We start from the raw sequence: 10,307 nt of genomic DNA, 5'->3' as shown, positions 1-10,307 counted from the left end.
TGCTGGTTTGGTTTGGCTTCTCCAGACTGATGGGAAGTGGTCTGCTTGAGGCTGACTTGTTGGGCGGAGAGCTTTGGCATTTAGGGTTGTGAGCCTGCACTGGGGGGCGCTGTTGGCTGACCCCCACCCCGAGAACCATGGGCGGGGCCCTCGTGTGCTCCCCTAACTGGCTAAGTCCCTCTTCCCACCTGACCTGGGGCTGTTTCGGGGACTCCAACGTGATATGTGCAGGCAAGCCCCCCCTCCTCAGGGAGATCAAATGGACCCCAGGATTGTCCTCCAGGCAAGGACCTGACCTGGGATCTACGGCCGTCTTCCACCCAGGAGGGGACAGAGCTGTGCCTGTGCACACAGACCGTCAGGGGGACCAGATCGGGTTCTGGGAGTCGCCATCAGCCAGTGTCCACACACATCCCAGAGCTGCGGATGGGGTAACCTGCCCAGCTTGGCACTCACCTGCTAAGAGAATGTGGCTTGGAGCGGTGCTGGCCTGAAGCCTGGCCCCCCCAGCCCGGTGTCGGACCAGGGACCCAGAGGACTCTCACAGCTGAGACTCAGCCAGGCCTCCAACCACCTGGAAAGGGAGGAAGCGGAGAATAGATGGGGGTGGGGGTCGGGGGGGAGAAAAAGGCCTTCAGTCTGTTCACAGAAGCCAGACACGTTTCTGAAGGACAAAGGAAGGGGCCTTCCATCCCAGCTCTGTCCTTGACCCCGAGACCAGGCCCGGTGGCTGGATTCAGTAGCACGTGGGGTCCCAGGCTCCACATCAGAAAAGTCTCAGGCAGGAGGCTTCAGCCTTTTCCACACTGAATTCCACTCTTCCGTCTCTTGGGATGTGCAAAGAGACAGCGGGTGCTTTCAGTGGGCACAGCGCCCTGTGCTGGGAAGGCAGGAGAAACACAAAACCCAATCCAGCCCCTTCCATGCCCCCCCCGGGGGGGGGGGCGCAAAAAACAAAAAACAAACCAAAAAAACCCCCCAAAAACAAAAAAGCATTGAAAATACTTAGCAGCACAACCTGTTCTGTAAGTGTGGGCTCCAGTGACTATTCCTCAGGCGGCTCTTCCCCTTGGGCGGCTCCGGGGTTGGCCTCCACCAGCATTCAGCTGTGCAGTGTGCCGTGGATACACCTTTCTTTTCCACGGTTATGCAGGGTAGTTATTTTTGGACAAGACCAAATACGAAAAATGGTAGCATAAAAGAATTTTCTTGAAACTTTTAAGAGTAAAAATGGATGTGCCCCTGCCACTCCTAAGGCTGTTCTCTAAGCTGAGCCAATGGATGGTCTCGAGAGTGAGGTACAAAGATGCATTTATTCAGACATAAGCAAGCCCCTGCATGAGCTGAGAGCTGCCTGGTGCAAGGTGGGGACACGGTGGAAAAGGGATGCCTGGTTTTCTGTCTCCGTGTTGCCAGTGGGTGAGGGCACCATGGACCTGTCCCTTCTGTGATGCTAACCGGCTCCATTAGCAGGGTATCAAAATACAACGGCAGCACCCAATGGAGGTGTGGGGGGTAGGAGGCCATTAACATCACCTGGACGTTTTCTTCCTCTGAGCTTAATCTTACAGTAATTGCTCAAGGAAACTAACAAATCAGAGGCCAGCAAGAAACCCACTTCATTCCTCACGTCTGTGCGTGTGCTGGTTCGGGAACCCCGGTTGGTATTCAGAATTAATGGAATTAGCTAGTCAAGGACTGTGCCTCAGAGGCTGCTCCAAATTCCGAGAACTCCCTCTTGTTCAATTTGCTCCCAGCCTTGAGTCTCTTTCAAGTCTGTGAATCCTAGGAGTGTTCTGGAACTCTCTGTGCTTTGACTCCCTGTCTCTACCACCGCAGAGCGTCCCAGCCCAGCCAGGCCCAGAGTGCTGATGACTCAGCAATGTTTTATCTTTGAGCCCTGGGCCCTCAGGATCCCCTGGTCCTCGCTCAGCAAGCAGCATTTGGTATGCCCCACGCGGAGCCCCCACGGGGGCCGCCTGGAAGTGGGGACACATAAGTCGTCTGCACAAAGAGATACAGCCTCAACGATGAATCCTCCCTCTCCCTGACTGTGGCCTAAGTGCAGATGGCATTTCTGCTTTTCTCTCTCCCAAGGAAATCCACTCTGGAAACTTTAAGTTCAGGGAAAGCATCTCCGAGTACTTTACCCCCCAGGGCCGCCCCCCCCAGTCCCGCTGCCGTTTGCACTGGGGTGCCCCGTGAAAGCCCACAGGCCCCACCACTGACTTCCTGCTAATGAGAAAATTCCTCGGCGCTGGTATCTAGGGCTCGTCCCTCCTCAGAGACAAATCCTCTTTGTGTCCAGCTTATCTCCAGCTGCTGCCATGATAAATGGCCCAACTCAAGGGAGCCAGGGGCAGGCCTGTCCCACGAAACCAACCGCTTGGCTCTAGACCGCACAGACAGGGAGGCGAGCTCCAGGGGATGTTTAAGGACCCCCCCCCCGCCCAGGCTGCTTGCTCTCTCGTGGAAGGGGCTTAAGAAATTGGGCCGTTAAGGTAGAAACTGCCAGCATTTTCTCCATGCAAAAGGCCAGAAAGGAAAACAAAACAAAAAGCAACCTCTCAACAAATTGCAACTTGTTTTGTGTGTGTTTTGTTTTGTTTTGTTTTGTTTTTTGCTATTTAACTGTCCCGAAACTTTAAGTACCGTTTGCTACCTTCTTCCTTAAAGCACCTGCCACATTTACCACCTTATGCTTTCTGGTTCCTGTTTATTACATAACCCCTGTCGGTCTGGTGTGTGAGCCCACCGCATGGGCTAAATCGTGGCCACCTAGAAGACGTTCTCTGGGGGCACCTGGGGGGCTCAATCGATTGAGCATCTGACGTGGGCTCAGGTCATGATCTCACGGTTCATGGGTTCGAGCCCTGCGGCGGGCTCTGGGCTGACAGCTTGGAGCCCGGAGCCTTCCGATTCTGTATCTCTCTCCCTCTCTCTCTCTCTCTCCCTCTCTCTCTCTCTCTCTCTCTCTCTCTCTCTCTCTCTCTCTCTCTCTCTCTGCGTCTCCCCTGCTCATGCTCTGTCTCTCTCTCTCAAAAAATTAATAAACATTGCAAAAAGAATGTTCCTGGGAGAGCTAGGTTGGTCCAGAACCCCATGAGACCCCGTGAAGGAGCAGCCGGGCCTTTTGACGTGGAGGAGGGTGAGCGCCGTCGTTTCTGTGACTGGCATGTGGCTTCCTCCAGGGTTCGAGCCGCCCGCGGATGGACCCGGTTATTGGATAGGAGAGCTGGGAACGAGTTTGGACCACCCATCTGCTACGAGCTTCCCAGAATCCTCCGGGTTGTCTGCTAAATTCTGTTCCTCTCCATCTTCCTTGCTCTGCTCTAAGTGCTGGGTCCTCTGTGTCAAGAACCGTCAGATCGTCTTTGCAGCAGACCTGGTGAATTTTCTCCAGACCCGGCCACAGTCTGCCACTTTCCAGGACTTGGATCTTGTGGGTGGCATGTCCAGGCCGCCTGGGAGTGATCCCACGTGGGAGGAAAGCTGGAGGACGAGGCTGCGCTTCGCAGCCCCCACCCCTGGCTCCTGCCAGCACCTTGCTCATCACACGCAGTGATGTGGGTGCGAGGGGGTGAGGCGGGCTCTCTCTGTCACCGTGGCCCAGCCCACCTGGCCAGCTTCCTCTCCGCCACTCTCTAGGCTTCATCCCCGGCCCCCAACCGCTCAGAATCGTTTCCTTGACTTCTTTGTCCAGGGCCGTCTGTCTGCCTGTCCCTCCGCCTGCCTTTCTCTTCCTTCCGACTTTGCTGGGCTGACCTTCCACATTTCAGCTCAGGCGTCCCTTCCTCTGGGAGCCCCTCCCAGCCGCCTAGGCCTCGCCCTCGCCACCCCTGCACCCCTCATCCTGGCACTTGTCGGGTGAGCGGAACGGAGCCGCCACCCCGGTCTCCCTCAGGTCCCTGAGCTCCAGGGCGGGGGCCACTCCATGTTCTGCTCTAACCCCACCCCCACCCCCACCCCCACCCCCAGCTCGCCTCAGGAGCTCCATGGAGATGTGCTGTGAACTGAAGTCGTTGATTCCAGGGAAGTTTCTACACGTCACACGCGCACAATCAAGCGCTAATTGTGTGGAAGGCTAGAGCAGGCTTCCCCTGAGGTGCGGTGTAGACCAGCGCCGCCACTGTCGCCCCTTCCTCGGGGCCCCGCCGCACGCAGTCTCTGCACCCGATCACCAACGTGGTAGGGTTGAGGGAGGCCATGCTCCAAGGGGACAATGGTGTAGGCCATTCATCCCCAGCCGGAGCCTCGGTTCCTTCTGTTCCCTGGATAGGTGCCACCCGGCCGGGGAGCAGAAGCCGCCGCCGCGACCCGCCCGATGCAGGAAGGGTCAAGCTTCAACGCCAGGCACCTGCCCAGCTCCCGTGGTCGCGTCTCCCAGCGCTGCAGCCCATTCCCGTTCTCAGTTCTCCTGCCTTACCACTTCGGGCTCTGCTGTTGGTGCTTTAGTATCACGTTTCTGAAGTTCCTGTGCATTCCGGAACTTGTGCTGGTCAGTTCACATCCATTATCTCACTCGTGTTTCTCAAGAATCCTGTAAGGGAGGTCCGAGGAAGGCCGTCCTCAGACACAGCTTCTTGCTGCGTTCAGAGACAGTCACACACACCGTCTCGTTAATCCTCACGTCTCGTGGCATAGTTACTTCAGCCCCATTCACAGATGGGTAAACTGAGGTTGGGGCGGTGACAAAGTGGATCTTGAGACCTACAGCGGAAAATGGGCAGCGCGGGCCCTGGAGGCCTGGGTCTCTGGACCTGGGGAGCAGGTGCCTTCCCCACCGCATAGCTCTTCTGTTTCCATCACACCAGCGTGATTAAAACTCTCAGGAGATGGCCATGGCCCAGAAATGTCTTTTTGAGTTGGACCTTCTCCAGGGGTGGATGCATTTTCATTAAACCCTGAATATTCAGGTAGGCTAGGAATTAGAGACCATTCACCAACCCCCTCATTGTACGGAAGAGGAAAGAGCAAAGACTGCACTATTTCAAAGCTCCCCGGTGCTGGCGCGGTCTCCCCCAAGCCCCTACGCAGGGAGAACGGTCACCCCGTTTTCTAGGCGAGGCTGACCAGAGGCTAAGTGAGTCTCCGCCACCTGCCCAAAGTCACTCTGCCCGAGAGTGGCAGAGCTGACTATGCTGCCTCTCGAGAACATTCATTCACAAGGGTTTTGGTGCGAATCTGCTCTAGGATTTGTAAGAAGTCCAGCCCCAAGCAGGAACAGTATTTCCATTGCATTTCAAATTGCCGGTGGGGAAGTCTGGCTCATGCACTAATCCTCTTATCGACACTGGAGATTAAACACCCAAAGGAGAGGTGAGTATTATTCCGAGGAATGTTTCATTATAGTTCCTTACGGTGCTTTTTTTAAAAAACAACCTCCCCCCAACAACACACACAAGACCAGTAGTTGTTTTCTTGGTGATCATCTGCCCCCTTGTGGTTGACTTTAGGCATTGCAGTTCTGGTAACAAATTTCTGCAAAAGGCAACTTTCGTGGTACTTACTGGTGACTACGGAGACAGCTCTATATCCATTTTAGAGAGGCTCGTCATGTTTCTCAGGTCATTTCCTAAAATCAACAAATAGTATGTAGAGAAAAAAACAGAGGACACTTCTTAACTAAGGATTTCAGTAGGAGAGAGAAAATGAAGGGGAGGTTATCTTTGGAAAAAGAATAATTTCCAGAAGTATAGAAAGATTAAGTGGGCGCTTGTGTGGCTTGTTGGCTAAGTGTCTGACTTCAGTTCAGGTCATGATCTTGAGGGTTGTGAGGTTGAGCTGAGCCCTGCGTCGGTTTCTGTGCTGACAGCTCAGAACGTGGAGGTTGCGTTGGATTCTGTGTCTCCCCCTCTCTGCCCCTTACCTACGCACGCACTCTCTCTCTCCCTCTCAAAAATAAAACATTAAAAAAAAACCCTTGAGAATAAAATGGCATATGGGCTTTCAAACAGGATAAAGGAAAAACTTATATTCAGACACATACTGTGAAATTTAAGATGATAAAGACAGACCACCTTTAAAGTTTCCAGAAAAAAAAAAAAAGATCAGCTAGTAAAGAGGATCTGATTGACGTTAGACATCTCAGTAAGGATCTGGACACAAAGTGATAATGGATTAAGACTTTTATGTTGTTGAAAGAAAATCACCTTAAACCATATTGTATGTTCAGCCCAAATATTGTTTAAATGGGCATAAAAGGAAGACGTAGGTATGTGAGAGTGTAAAAGTTTACTATTCAAAGATCATCTTTGCAAATACTCTTGGAGGAAATATTCTGGTGAGAAAGTAATAAACTCAAGAGACTGCTATGCATTTGAAAATATGTAGGAAGTGAGGATGAGAAATGGACTCCTTATAGTTTATTATTTAAATGATGCAGGTACCCGAAGGGAATAGATGATAATTCAAACTTTGGATAACACTGGGAAGCCAGAGGGGAGTGAAGATGGCAACGGGAGTGAAATGAGAGTATGCCGAATTATAACAATTCATCGATCTTAAATATTGTAGAGAAAAGCAAAACCACACGTCTTAATAAGGTACGGGTGACCACCAAAAAAATGTCTTTAAAAAAAAATAGAGTCTTCAAGTTAACATAGGTAAATGTGATCTCTTTTCTGGAAAGCAGAAAAGGAGTTTGGGGGGAAGGAAACAAAATGCACAGTAAATGGAAAGACTAATACGGTTTCTATCTTAGTTCAGGCAGCTGTAACGAAACACCGTAGGTTGGGTGGTTTAAACAACAAACATTTCATTAGAATCTGTTTCTCACGGTCCTGGAGGATGGGAAGGCCACGGTCAGGCGCCCCAGAGCCGGTATCTGGTGAGAGCAGAGAGAGCAGCGCCTTCTTACTGTGTCCTCGCAAAGCCTCTCCTGGCGCTTACAGGTGAAGCGAGGGCTCGCTGTCTCCTCTGCATCGAGGCCCTGGTCCCTCATGGCCTCTCCCCCTGATAACCTCCCACAGGCCCCGCCTCTAAGTCACCCCAGGGACCGGGGCTTCACCAGATGTGGGGGACAAGGGATACGGTCATTCATAATGACAGCAGACATAAACTCCAATAGAACAAATTGTAATAAATGTAAGTGTATTGACCAAACAAAAGGAGACAATCGGGAAAAAATTAGATCCAGCAACATTTTGTCTACAGAAGACAGAGTTAACACAAAAGATATGAGAAAACTTGAAAAGAGAGGGATGGGAAATTCTCTACTAGGAAAGTATGAGTGAAAAGAAAGCCAGGACAGCAGTTTTAATATGAAGCAAAATAGGATTAAAGGCAAAAAAAAATCCTAAGAGACAAAGAGACGCACTTCATACAAAAGAGATTAAGATGAGTATAAAATAATTATAAAAAGATATACACCTAAAAATCGGACATTAAAATAGTTAAAACAAGTGTGGTAGAGCTGGGGGGCCAATCCGTACACCGACTGCTGGAATTCGTTTCCATAAAAATATCTGTTTTGCATGACTTATAATCTTGAATGCATGGGGTGGGTCACAAGAATGAACTTTAAAATGAAAAGGAAAAACAACTCTCAAACACATGAAACAGTCACAGAAGTTTCCTTAAGGAAGCATCAGGAATCAAGGCAAACCATGTTATCAAACTATATTGCTTTACAGTTTGGAATCGACACAAAAATAAAAGCTAAAAGATCTGTTTAAAGACAGTGGAACTACTGAGTTGTTCTTGGACTGAAGGGGACGTTGTAATAGGAATTAAAAATACTTTGACCTGAACAGCAATAAACATGATTCATGTTTAAATGTTTGGGATGCTACTGAAATAGTACCATGAGCCAAAGTAATGGCTTTATACATACTTATACAATGTGACAATAAGCCAGCTAAATTAGAATATATATTCATATATATTTATGTATATATATACATATTCACACATATATGTGAATATATACATATATTCACATACATATATACATACATCTACACACCTACATATACATACATAAATATAATCAATGGCCAGACTACATACATATGTAACCAATGGTCAGATTGGGGTGCCTAGGTGGCTTAGTTAAGCATCTGACTTCAGCTCCGGTTATGATCTCATGGTTCCCGGGTTCAAGCCCCATGCTGTGCTCTGTGCTGACAGCTCAGAGGCTGAGGCTACTTCAGATTCTCTCTCTCTTTCTGCCCCTCCCCGGCTTGGACTCAGCACGATCAATGCAGAACTCCATGGGAGGCAACATCTCAGAAAACAGTGAGATCATGACCTGAGCCAAAATCAAGAGTCAGAGGCTTAGCCAACGAAGCCACCCAGGTGCCCTTCAATGCGAAAATCTGAAATGAAGAATTCACTGACCAAATCCAACAGTTTATTGAAAATAATACAGCATGGCCAAGCGAAGCAATGATATTAAAGTAATTCACCTCTCATGGAATGAAGATAAAAGGAACATGACAATTTCGGTAGGTGCGGAAGCCAGTCACTTAGCAAATTACAAAGCATTTCTGATGAAAACCACGAATGAGGTGGTGGAGCGGAGGAAGTTTCTAAACATTCTATGCAATACCGGGACCCACACAAGAATGCCCCCTTCTGTGATGACTGTTCAGTGGACACCAGCAGGGACACACGGACGATGAGCTGCACACGTGTGGAAGCAGAACAAAGTGGCACTATTTACAGCTGACAAGATCATCTACACAGAATTTACAGTTCGATTTACAATAGGACCAACAGGTAAACCAGTAGATCCAAATGAGAGTAAACATTTTTCCACTGCCATTGGCTGCTAGAGATGTAATAAAACACATGACAGAATCGCAACAACTAAAAATAATTAGGAATTAACCTAACAGACTGTACAAGACTCCTATAGTGAAAATGTGTGATTCCATTAAGAGAACAGAAAAGACAGGGTGCCTGGCCAGCTTGGTCAATCAAGTGTCCAATACGTGATCTCAGCTCAGGTCATGATCCCAGGGTCGTGAGTTCAAGCCCCACATTGGGCTCTGCGGGGCATGAAGCCTACTTAAATTTTTGAAAAATGACCCAAGTAAACTGATGTAGCATGTTTATGCATGGGACAACATTATGAGAATGTCTTTTTCCCCTAATTACAAATTCATTGCAAATTCACTCAAAATCCCGTCAAGATGTTTTGAGCAAGGTAACATATTTATCCTTAAATGTACATGGAGGAACCAAGGTCCCAGAGAGTCAGTTTGAAAACTAAGAGGTAACTATCCTGCCCTGGATCGGAGGATCGGAACCGTTGTGGATAAAGGGGGAGCCATCAATCAGAGGGGAAATGGGAAAACTACTCCAATCCGTGTGGAGAAACACAACGTTGGAAATACCTTTTACCACGTGCATCGATTCATCCTTTATTCGAGAAATATTTATTCAACATCAACAAAAAGGTGTGAAGGGCTTTTCTAGATACTGGGAACATGTCAGGGAAGAGTCCAACAGTCCTTGCCAGCCCTGAGACCGTAATTGCAGAGGGTAGAGGCATAAAATCGAGTAAGGGGAAATGTAGGATAACGTTTCTTCATGATCTCCAAGAAGAGCTTACTACAGAAGAATCAAAAAGCACCTGACAGGTTTGACTACATCACAATTAAACCTGAGCCGACCTTGGGACCGGATAGTCGAGACTCTCTTACACTTCCATAACCGGACTCGTTCAAGCTTGCTTCACAGAGTACTGTGCCGGACCCGACCTAGATGTCTCTCTAGAGGAACGGATAAGCCGGTGGGAGCACCCACAGCACACCATGCACCATTTAAGGTGCTGAATTACACTCTAGGGCACCTGGGGGGCTCTGTTGATTGAATGTCCAACTCTTGATTTCAGCGCAGGGCATGATCTCTCAGTTCGTGAGTTCGAGCCCCGCATTGTGTTCTGAGCTGATTCTCTCTCTTCCTCTGACTCATGAGTGCCCCTCCCCTGCTCATGTGCACACGCTCTCTCAAAATAAATACACTTTAAAAAAAAGACACTGATTTACACTGCACACTATAGACTAGAAGCAAGCATGGTATTCAGGGAGAAAAGTAATAACCTAATCAGAACCATAGAATATCGTGTATGTAAATATAAAAGACATATTCACAACCAATCCTGTACATTCGAGGAGGGTGCGTAGACATCAAGGGTAGATAGCAAACACCCTTCCTACGGGGAAGGGTGTGAACACTGGAGTGAGGGACAAAGGATAACAATGAAGTAAAGCAGAAGAAAGGTCTTGCGTGGATTGATGGTAACATGAGTTAAGAACTAAGGGATGTGATGAACTCCACCCTCCATATGTAAGTCCAAG

The sequence above is a fragment of the Suricata suricatta genome, chromosome 3 (assembly GCF_006229205.1).
Source record: "Suricata suricatta isolate VVHF042 chromosome 3, meerkat_22Aug2017_6uvM2_HiC, whole genome shotgun sequence".
In the NCBI taxonomy this organism is placed as follows: domain Eukaryota; kingdom Metazoa; phylum Chordata; class Mammalia; order Carnivora; family Herpestidae; genus Suricata; species Suricata suricatta.
The sequence above is the reverse complement of the archived record's forward strand: the minus strand, read 5'-3'. Positions refer to the sequence as shown.